This window comes from Schistocerca gregaria, chromosome 6 (assembly GCF_023897955.1).
Source record: "Schistocerca gregaria isolate iqSchGreg1 chromosome 6, iqSchGreg1.2, whole genome shotgun sequence".
NCBI classification, from domain to species: Eukaryota; Metazoa; Arthropoda; class Insecta; order Orthoptera; family Acrididae; genus Schistocerca; species Schistocerca gregaria.
Window position 1 is genome coordinate 367927830 of NC_064925.1, and position 10043 is coordinate 367937872.

At 46.6% G+C, this 10043-nt stretch overlaps 1 pseudogene; it reads left to right on the forward strand.

Moving 5' to 3' along the window:
• The first annotated feature begins 3400 nt into the window (after positions 1-3400).
• Positions 3401-3518, forward strand: LOC126279187 (5S ribosomal RNA; annotated as a pseudogene).
• The last annotated feature ends 6525 nt before the right edge of the window (positions 3519-10043 follow it).

Below are 10043 nucleotides of genomic sequence, written 5' to 3' on the forward strand. Positions count from 1 at the left end.
CGGAACACATCTAACGAGAGAGGGAACTAGTGTTATGCACGAGAATCTCCCGTAACTTAAACAGTAAAATACATACTAGCGAAAACAACCAAAATGTTAAAGTAAAACGAAACCATCTGTCGTTGTGAATAAAACATAACATTCAATTAGCCACACATACACATCGAAAATCACAAACATCAAAAATATGATAGTTCATAGGCGAAATTCTGATGCTAAGCTGTGTTCGCATCAACCCTTTGTCCATAATCATGTCATATAAATGGAGATATTTTAACTACTGACGAGAAGCCCTCCAAATCCTCGAATGCCATGCGCTCTGCCTCGCCTTGTGCATCCGCTTCCGCCCCCCACGCGCATCCTCTATGACCTCATCCCCTTCCACCACCTTCTCCTTTTCCTCGAACACATCCGCACACTACATATTGTCCGCCGCCTTGATCCTCCTCACCCCCTGGTGTCTCCCTTCCTCTCCATCCCCAACCAGTTGCCGCGCCTTTACCGTTGTTTCCAATCCTCTCTCCATCTCCACACCGTCCATCTCCTTTCCCAACGTAACTTCCACCGTCTACCCCTCCCGGATGATGAGCTTCGCCCTGACATCTACCCTTCCTACCAACTCTAACCCCTTCTTCCTGCCTCCTCTTCAGGGCTCCCACTCCTCCCCCTCCCTCCTCCTGAGCGGTTTCCCCCTCCTACTCCCCCTCCATCTCTTGTGCCTCCTTTCAGTGTCTGTGCGCTCCCTCTCCATTCCTTTTCCATCCTCTCTGCCCTTTCCCTGTCTCACCTGGCAGCTTTATTCTTCGTCATGTGTGCTCCATGTGGGTTTTAAGTGTGTTGTTCCAGAGTGTTTTTACTACTGTGGCCGACTTTTAACGTGTGCATGTTCATTCAGTGCCTTCTCTGAGTTTTGAAGACTCGACAACTGTGTTTTTTAACTTTCTAGTGACTTTTAACTGTCTTCCATGAAGGTCTCCATGTTAGTCTATTTTTTTACCTCCATTTTCTCCCATTATTCTTTTTTAAGTTCGCCTTTCTCGCCTTATATAACATTTTATTCTTATTTTAAGCTGTTATGTCACTCAGCTAAAGAGCGACGGACTGTGCTGCTGACAACCCTCCCCTGCCCATATGGGCAGGGGAATGAAACCACAATAAAGAAAAAAAAACTACTGACGAGTGGGGTCTGGACCCCTCCACCATCCTCCACACCTATAAATCCCTCATCCGCCCTACCCTCTGTTATGCCCATCCTGCCTGGATATCCACCCCCCCCCCCCCCCAACTTTTACAAATCCCTTCAGATCCTTGAATGCCATGCTCTCCGCCTCGTCTATTGCATCCGTCTCCCCTCCACCACGCGGATCCTGTATGACCTCATTCTGTACTCCCACCTCCTCCTTTTCCCTGAAAGGATACGGATCTTCAAAAACAAAAAAAAAACACCTCCAGTAAACTCGATTCTACTCACCCGCTGGTCTCTCCCATCCTCTTCCGCCCCCATCCACTGCCGCGCCTGTACTTCCACGTCCCACCTGCTCTCCATCTCTCCACTCTCCATACCCTCTCCCAAGGTGGCTTCCGCTAGCTCCCCCTCCCTGATGATGCCCTCCTCCCCTCCATCTACCCCTCCTATTAACTTTGATCATCCCTCCCTCTTCCTGTGTTTGTTTCTTTAGGCACCCTCTCTCCCTTTTCTCCCCCTCCCTCCCTCCTCCATTTCTCCCCACTCCTCCCCTGGACTTCCCCTCCCCTGTCCCTTTACTCCTCCTCCCATCTCCTCAGCTATTGGCATCTTTGTTCTCCCCCCCTCCCCCCCCCTCATCCTTCTTTCCCCTCTTGGCAGGTCCCCAGACTCGCACACGCATCGTGGACATTCGCGCTTCGGAGATCATCGCCATTAGTGTCTCGTGTGTGCCGTCGTGTTTAGTGTTCAGTGTTCACCTTCACACTCCATCATTCACCTGCGCCATCGACATCTTCAGTGTTTGTGCGTCGTGTCAACAGTTTGTAGTGTGGATTATCGTCGAGTGTGAACGGCTCCGTGTTTGTATTTATGTGTCTACTGTTTTATTACCCTCCGCTATGTAACTTATGTGTATTCTTTCTGTTGTTTTCTCCTTGTCTATTCTATGGCTGAAGAGCGGCGTAGAATGCTGCTGACAGCCTGCCTGTTGTACAGATTTTAAAATAACAATAAAAAAAACTTCTGACGACGCCTTTGGCACAATTGTTTTTATTAATCTCCATTGCAGGATGTAATTTTAGTAAGTGACTAAAAGTTTTTGTTCCTGATAATTTTAGGGTTACTTAAGCTATAGTGTTTTTTTCTTTCTAAGTTTTTGCTAATGAAAGTCTCTTCCTGTTCAGGATATTTTACTTCCGACGAAGGTATACTGAAACCGTGGTCAAGAATTTTAATAAATCTTTATCCTGCAACTGTTTTGGCTGTCATCATTTACTGTGAGGAATTTCAACAGCTGTTTCAGCCATGTTTAAAATCTTGAATCTGTAAAGAGCTTTTGGATCGCGCAAAAGAGAACGAGATATTCCTTAAGAGAATCATAACTGGTGATGGAAGTGGTTCTATGGTTATGATGCTGAGACAAAGGTTCAATCTTCACTATGGGTCGGGAAAGGTTCTCCAGGACCAAAAAATGCTCGTCAGGTCAGGTCAAATGTCAAAGCTATGCTGATAGCCGCAGGGACAAACTGTTAATGGATGGTACTGCCGGGACGTGCTGTGACACCTGCGAGAAAATGTGAGAAGGAAACGGCCTGAAATGTGGCGAGACAATTCATGGCCCTTGCATCACGATAATGGGCAGGCCGTGGTGGCCGTGCGGTTCTAGGTTCTTCAGTCCGGAACCCCGCGACTGCTACGGTCGCAGGTTCGAATCCTGCCTCGGGCATGGATGTGTGTGATCTCCTTTGGTTGGTTAGGTTTAAGTAGTTCTAAGTTCTAGGGGACTGATGACCTCCGATGTTAAGTCCCATAGTGCTCAGAGCCATTTGAACCATCACGATAACGCACCCCACATTCATCCCTGTTGGTTCGTGATTACTGCACTAAAACGGAAGTCACTGCTCTGCCTCACCCTCCAAACTCTCCAGATATGGCTCCTGCGGACTTTTCTTTTATTTCAGAAGTTGAGAACCTCGTCGAAAGGACAAAGATTTGCGCTGATAGACGAGATAAAGAAAGGCCGCTGGCGGCGCTTAGAGCAGTTCAGCAAGAGGTGTATCAAGACTGTTTCCGAAAGTTGAAACGGCGTTGGGAGCGGTGTATCAATTACAGAGAGGAGTATTTCGGAGACCATGCGCAGTAAGTAACAGATATGTGTAGAACAAATTTGTGAACAAAGTTGCGGAATTTTCTGAACAAGTCTCGTATTGAGCAGGCAACGGCATTACCTTAGTGGATACACCGGTTCCCGTCAGATCACCGAAGGTAAGCGTTGTCGGGCGTGGCCGGCACTTGGATGGGTGACCATCCTGGCCGCCATGTGCTGTTGCCATTTTCGGGGTGCACTCAGCCTCGTGCGAGGTGGCGCAGCGGTTAGCACACTGGACTCGCAGTCGGGAGGACGACGGTTCAATCCCGTCTCCAGCCATCCTGATTTAGGTTTTCCGTGATTTCCCTAAATCGCTTCAGGCAAATGCCGGGATGGTTCCTTTGAAAGGGCACGGCCGATTTCCTTCCCAATCCTTCCCTAACCAGAGCTTGCGCTCCGTCTCTAATGACCTCGTTGTCGACGGGACGTTAAACACTAACCACCACCACCATCAGCCTCGTGATGCACTTGAGGAGCTACTCGTCCGAATAGTAGCGGCTCCCGTCAAATAAAACCATCGTAACGACCGGGAGGGCGGTGTGCTGACCACGCACCCCTCCTATCCGCATCCTAATCTGAGGATGACACGGTGGTCGGATGGTCCCGATGGGCCGCTTCTGGCCTGATGACGGAGTGCTTTCTAGTATTGTGCAACCAAGCACATTGCAGTATCTTCACATCTGATCTCGCCAGCCGAAAACAAGTAATGGACTTAATGCAACATTCTCTGCAGGTTGATTTCCTCCTCCTCTTGTGGGAGCTTCACTTTTATTGTCAGGCTGTATACATTTACAGAAACAGAGGGACACAGACGAGAAACAAGTATAACGTTAGCTCTTTAAAGGTGGAGTGTCAGTAATGGAAAGGCTAAGATATTACAGCCGGTTCATGTAGTTAGCATGCAGAACACTAAACTAGAAACTGATGAGTCAGTCGCTCTGCAACACGCTAAAACCTCAAACATCAAAGTTTAAGCTCGGGTCATGGAACATACTACATTTTAAAACGCATGGTATTCTCGAATCGCCGTCGGATAAAAACAGAGGACAGATATCCACTTCAATTTACAGCTTCCTTTTTATCACACCATTAAAATGTTAATATACTGAAATACAGACACCACAGACAGGTCGGTGTTCTCGCTCTAGTAGGAAGCAAAGGGTCACGGAACGGTTTCCTATAAGGAGATAGGTCAAGATCATATTTTCCTTGCTCAGTGACTACAAGCAGGAACGCCACGGTCAAACAGCCTAATCCAGACAGCTCATTTGACAAAAACCAAGCATGTTGCCGTATCACTATAGTTTTAAAATTTTCAAAGTTATCCAGCTGTTACAGATAAAAGAATTTTAGTTTAGGTTTCGAGCCACCGTTCTCCTCGATGACGACGTTTGTGGAGACGACCATCGACCTGTAGCAAAAATGTGATTCACCCGAAGAGCTGACGAGTTTCCGTTGATCGACGGTTCCGTGGCCACTGCAGTCGTCATTGACGGTATCGTTGAGTCAACATGTGAATATCCTATTACAGAGACCCTTGTTCAACAACTTACGATGAACGGTGTGCTCCGAAACACTTGACCATACATCAGCATTGTGTTCTTTCTGCAGAGATGCCACAGATCACCGTCTGTTGTACGTTACAGAGCAGACAAGCCTCCGAACCCTACGTTCTGTGAAGAGTCGTGAACGCCCAACGATTTAGCGCCTAATGGTAATTGCATTGTTCTTCTGACTCTTTCCAGAGATGCTCGAGGCAGTAGCACGTGAACATTCGACCAGCTTCGCTGTTTTCGAGATACTCGTTCGCAGGCTCTGCGTAACAATAATTTGCCCTTTGTGAAAGTCGCTTATCTCAATGGATTCCCCATTTTCAGCCTATATCTTCGTGAGGGTGATCACCCGTCCGTGTGTGCTCCGCTTATATACTTATGTCACCATGTCATGCGGCCGCAACGCCACCAGGCGGTATCCATTGTGGCGGTGGATAGCGGTCATATTGTTTTGGCTTATCAGCGTTTCACTCCCAGCTTTAAGCGCATGTCATCATTTCACCGTGATTCTCGTAACTCGTTCCGTGAGAACGGCCACGTAAAGCAATCTCAATGCAAATACCCTCCATCCATTAACAAGCTTCCACGTCAGTCGTCTGTAGCATAATAGAAGCAGGAACATAGATAGGAACACAGTGTTTTGTCCATGTACAACGGGTTCACAAACATGCGACAAGTCTCGCCTCCAACGTATGGGTTAGCAGACAAACTTCACTCGACTAGACGAAGACTGGATAGATTAAACAGTCGATATCCCTAGTGAATACTGTTTTTGTAACACTCTTGCTACTCATAGTTCACGTAAGAATTAATAGCTTGAATGTTGCATTTTGACGAACGACTTTTATGCTTTATTCTCGTTTGAGAGCTGTTGCTATACTGAGTGACAACATGCCATCTCCCCCCCCCCCCCCCCCACGGTTCACTGTGCTATGTACGTTATCCACTATTACTGCCAATGGAGATGTTCTTACGCAATAAGCCTCGCGTAAGTGCGACAGCTAGCTTGAATCAAACCAGGTGTACTGCAACACGTTGTCATCTGACATGGATGTGCTTGTCAAATTTCTTGTACCAAAATCACGTCTTTTTTTTTTCAACACACTCTTGCTCTATAAACGTGCATTGATTGCGGCAGGAGATGTTTACCTTACACGCTAAAACTTTGCATTGTTACCCTTCGTTCTTCAATCGCCGACCAGTTATCCATCACTGCCTCCATCTTGAAACTGTGTTTCGAACCGTAACGGCACAACTGCCTACATCTAGTCACAGCATTTGGTTCACATGGCGAATTTATACACCTGTGAGAGCTTTTTATTATGTTATTTACTGCATTCCCAGATGGATGCCGTGTTTCTTGACTTCCGCAAGGCGTTTAATACAGTTCCCCACAGTCGTTTAATGAACAAAGTAAGAGCATATGGACTATCAGACCAATTGTGTGATTGGATTAAAGAGTTCCTAGATGACAGAACGCAACATGTCATTCTCAGTGAAGTCTTCCAAAGTAAGAGTGATTTCAGGTGTGCGCAGGGGTATGTCGTAGGGCCGTTGCTTCTCACAATATACACTCCTGGAAATGGAAAAAAGAACACATTGACACCGGTGTGTCAGACCCACCATACTTGCTCCGGACACTGCGAGAGGGCTGTACAAGCAATGATCACACGCATGGCACAGCGGACACACCAGGAACCGCGGTGTTGGCCGTCGAATGGCGCTAGCTACGCAGCATTTGTGCACCGCCGCCGTCAGTGTCAGCCAGTTTGCCGTGGCATACGGAGCTCCATCGCAGTCTTTAACACTGGTAGCATGCCGCGACAGCGTGGACGTGAACCGTATGTGCAGCTGACGGACTTTGAGCAAGGGCGTATAGTGGGCATGCGGGAGGCCAGGTGGACGTACCACCGAATTGCGCAACACGTGGGGCGTGAGGTCTCCACAGTACATCGATGTTGTCCCCAGTGGTCGGCGGAAGTGCACGTGCCCGTCGACCTGGGACCGAACTGCAGCGACGCACGGATGCACGCCAAGACCGTAGGATCCTACGCAATGCCGTAGGGGACCGCACCGCCACTTCCCAGCAAATTAGGGACACTGTTGCTCCTGGGGTATCGGCGAGGGCCATTTGCAACCGTCTCCATGAAGCTGGGCTACGGTCCCGCACACCGTTAGGCCGTCTTCCGCCCACGCCCCAACATCGTGCAGCCCGCCTCCAGTGGTGTCGCGACAGGCGTGAATGGAGGGACGAATGGAGACGTGTCGTCTTCAGCGATGAGAGTCGCTTCTGCCTTGGTGCCAATGATGGTCGTATGCGTGTTTGGCGCAGTGCAGGTGAGCGACACAAACAGGACTGCATACGACCGAGGCACACAGGGCCAACACCCGGCATCATGGTGTGGGGAACGATCTCCTACACTGGCCGTACACTTCTGGTGATCGTCGAGGGGACACTGAATAGTGCACGGTACATCCAAACCGTCATCGAACCCATCGTTCTACCATTCCTAGACTGGCAAGGGAACTTGCTGTTCCAACAGGACAATGCACGTCCGCATGTATCCCGTGCCACCCAACGTGCTCTAGAAGGTGTAAGTCAACTACCCTGGCCAGCAAGATCTCCGGATCTGTCCCCCATTGAGCATGTTTGGAACTGGATGAAGCGTCGTCTCACGCGGTCTGCATGTCCAGCACGAACGCTGGTCCAACTGAGGCGCCAGGTAGAAATGGCATGGCAAGCCGTTCCACAGGACTACATCCAGCATCTCTACGATCGTCTCCATGGGAGAATAGCAGCCTGCATTGCTGCGAAAGGTGGATATACACTGTACTAGTGCCGACATTGTGCATGCTCTGTTGCCTGTGTCTATGTGCCTGTGGTTCTGTCAGTGTGATCATGTGATGTATCTGACCCCAGGAATGTGTCAATAAAGTTTCCCCTTCCTGGGACAATGAATTCACGGTGTTCTTATTTCAATTTCCAGGAGTGTATATAAATGACCCGATGGATAACATCGGAAGTTCACTGAGTCTTTTTTCGAATGATGCTGTAGTATATCGAGAGGTTGTAACAATGACAAATTGTACTGAAATGCAGGAACATCTGCAACGAATTGACACATGGTGCAGGGAATGGCAATTGAATCTCAATGTACACAAGTGTAATGTGCTGCGAATACAGAGAAAAAAATATCCTTTATCATTTAGCTACAATATAGCAGGTCAGCAACTGGAAGCAGTTAATTCCATAAATTGTCAGGGAGTAGGCATTAGGAGTGATTTAAAATGGAATGACCATATAAAGTTAATTGTCGGTAAAGCAGATGCCAGACTGAGATTCATTGGAAGAATTCTAAGGAAATGCAGTCTGAAAACAAAGGAAGTAGTTACAGTACACTTGTTCGCTCACTGCTTGAATACTGCTCACCGGTGTGGGATCCGTACCAGATAGGGTTGATAGAAGAGATAGAGCAGATCCAACAAAGAGCAACGCCCTTCGTTACAGGATCATTTAGTAATCGCGAAAGCGCTACGGAGATGATACATAAACTCCAGAGGAAGACTCTGCAAGAGAAGCGCTCAGTAGCTCGCCATGGGCTTTTCTTGAAGTTTCGAGAACATACCTTCACCGAGGAGTCAAGCAGTACATAGCTCAGACTGGAATAGAAGGGAGAACCGATAGAAGTACTCAAGGTACCCTCCGCCACACACCGTCAGGTAGCTTGCGGAGTATGGATGTAGATATAATTGTAGATCACCATGTAAAACTGATCTGACAACAGCCAGGTGTATCAAGAGTCAGTCGGGGACGAGGTACCAGTCGGGGACGAGCTACGAGTTGGCGTCGAACTACCAAAGTGTGCACTGCCATGTAAATGTTGCATATTGTGCTGGTCCCGAGAGAGGCTTTTTCTGCTACTTTCGAATGCCTCGGATGGATGGATAAATAGCTGGAACTATTCTGGAATTTGTATGTGTCATCGCCACCAAGAATTGACAGAGTCGCGCAATTCTACCTGCAATTTCAACAACCAACATGCAATCGCCACCACTTTGCGCAATCACTGTAATGGAGCACTATAGTATTGTACAGTGAAGGATCAGTTAAATGGACTTGTTAGTGTGCTCAAATATAAGGTAATTTATAACTGAATTTATGTACCTACCTTGATAGTTAAATGAAAGTAAAAGTTAATGTGGCAAGAGAGTGAGTTACAGTTAATAATGCTTGCCGAAAATAATTTTCCTAGTAAAACTGCTTATTAATGTATTGTTGCCAACTTCAAATTAAAAGTTCTCAAGACTGAGGCTTATCAAGTTTTGCTTCATAAATGATCTCATTACTGCCTGTTGTAAATCACAGAAGGTAAGTCAGTGTCTTACATATATGTTAATTTTGTCTCGCAATGTAGTAAGAGTGGAAAACTGCAGTATGAAACGTTATATACTCATGTTTGCTAAGTGTTTGTATCTCTTGTGTATTAGAAGTGCATATGAATAGTATACGAGGATCCACAGTTTGTCTATTGTGTTAATGCTCGGTAACAAGTAATGGAAAGACCATTAATTTCTTTATTCAAATGATAGTGAGAAGCGACCTGTTAGTGGATTCCAATTAACTTTCATTTTAAATAGTAAAGTATTTAACTGAGAGAGACTTAACCTATATCCAATTAATGATTCTGCAGTGAATAGTAATAATAACGTTATAAAGACCACCCAGTTTGTGTAAGCCCTGAAAGTAATAGTGTGTTTCGGTATCTGTTATAATTTTGCAAATAGTTTGTGCTGCTCCAGTTGTTAGCTTCAATCTTAAAACATACGTACGTGTCAAGAGTTCACTGCACTCGCGTGTGACAAAGTATAGGGTGTGTTTATCCATTAAAGTTACTAATAACTATTTTCTTGAACGAGAATGTTAATCATTCTCTTGCCTAGTTAGGCTGGCGACCGTTTTCTTTACCCGTTAAACAGTGCAGATAGGCAAAATTTTGTTTGTAACTGTTCAAATATTTCCGTAATTCTGACTTTCACTTCCGATAAGCCACCTCCGTTAGGTACAACACGGTCAACACAACAAAATTCCTCTCAGAGGGTAACACTGCTCTGTTGCGTTATGCCATAATTGCTTTAATAAGATTGTTTTATTTCA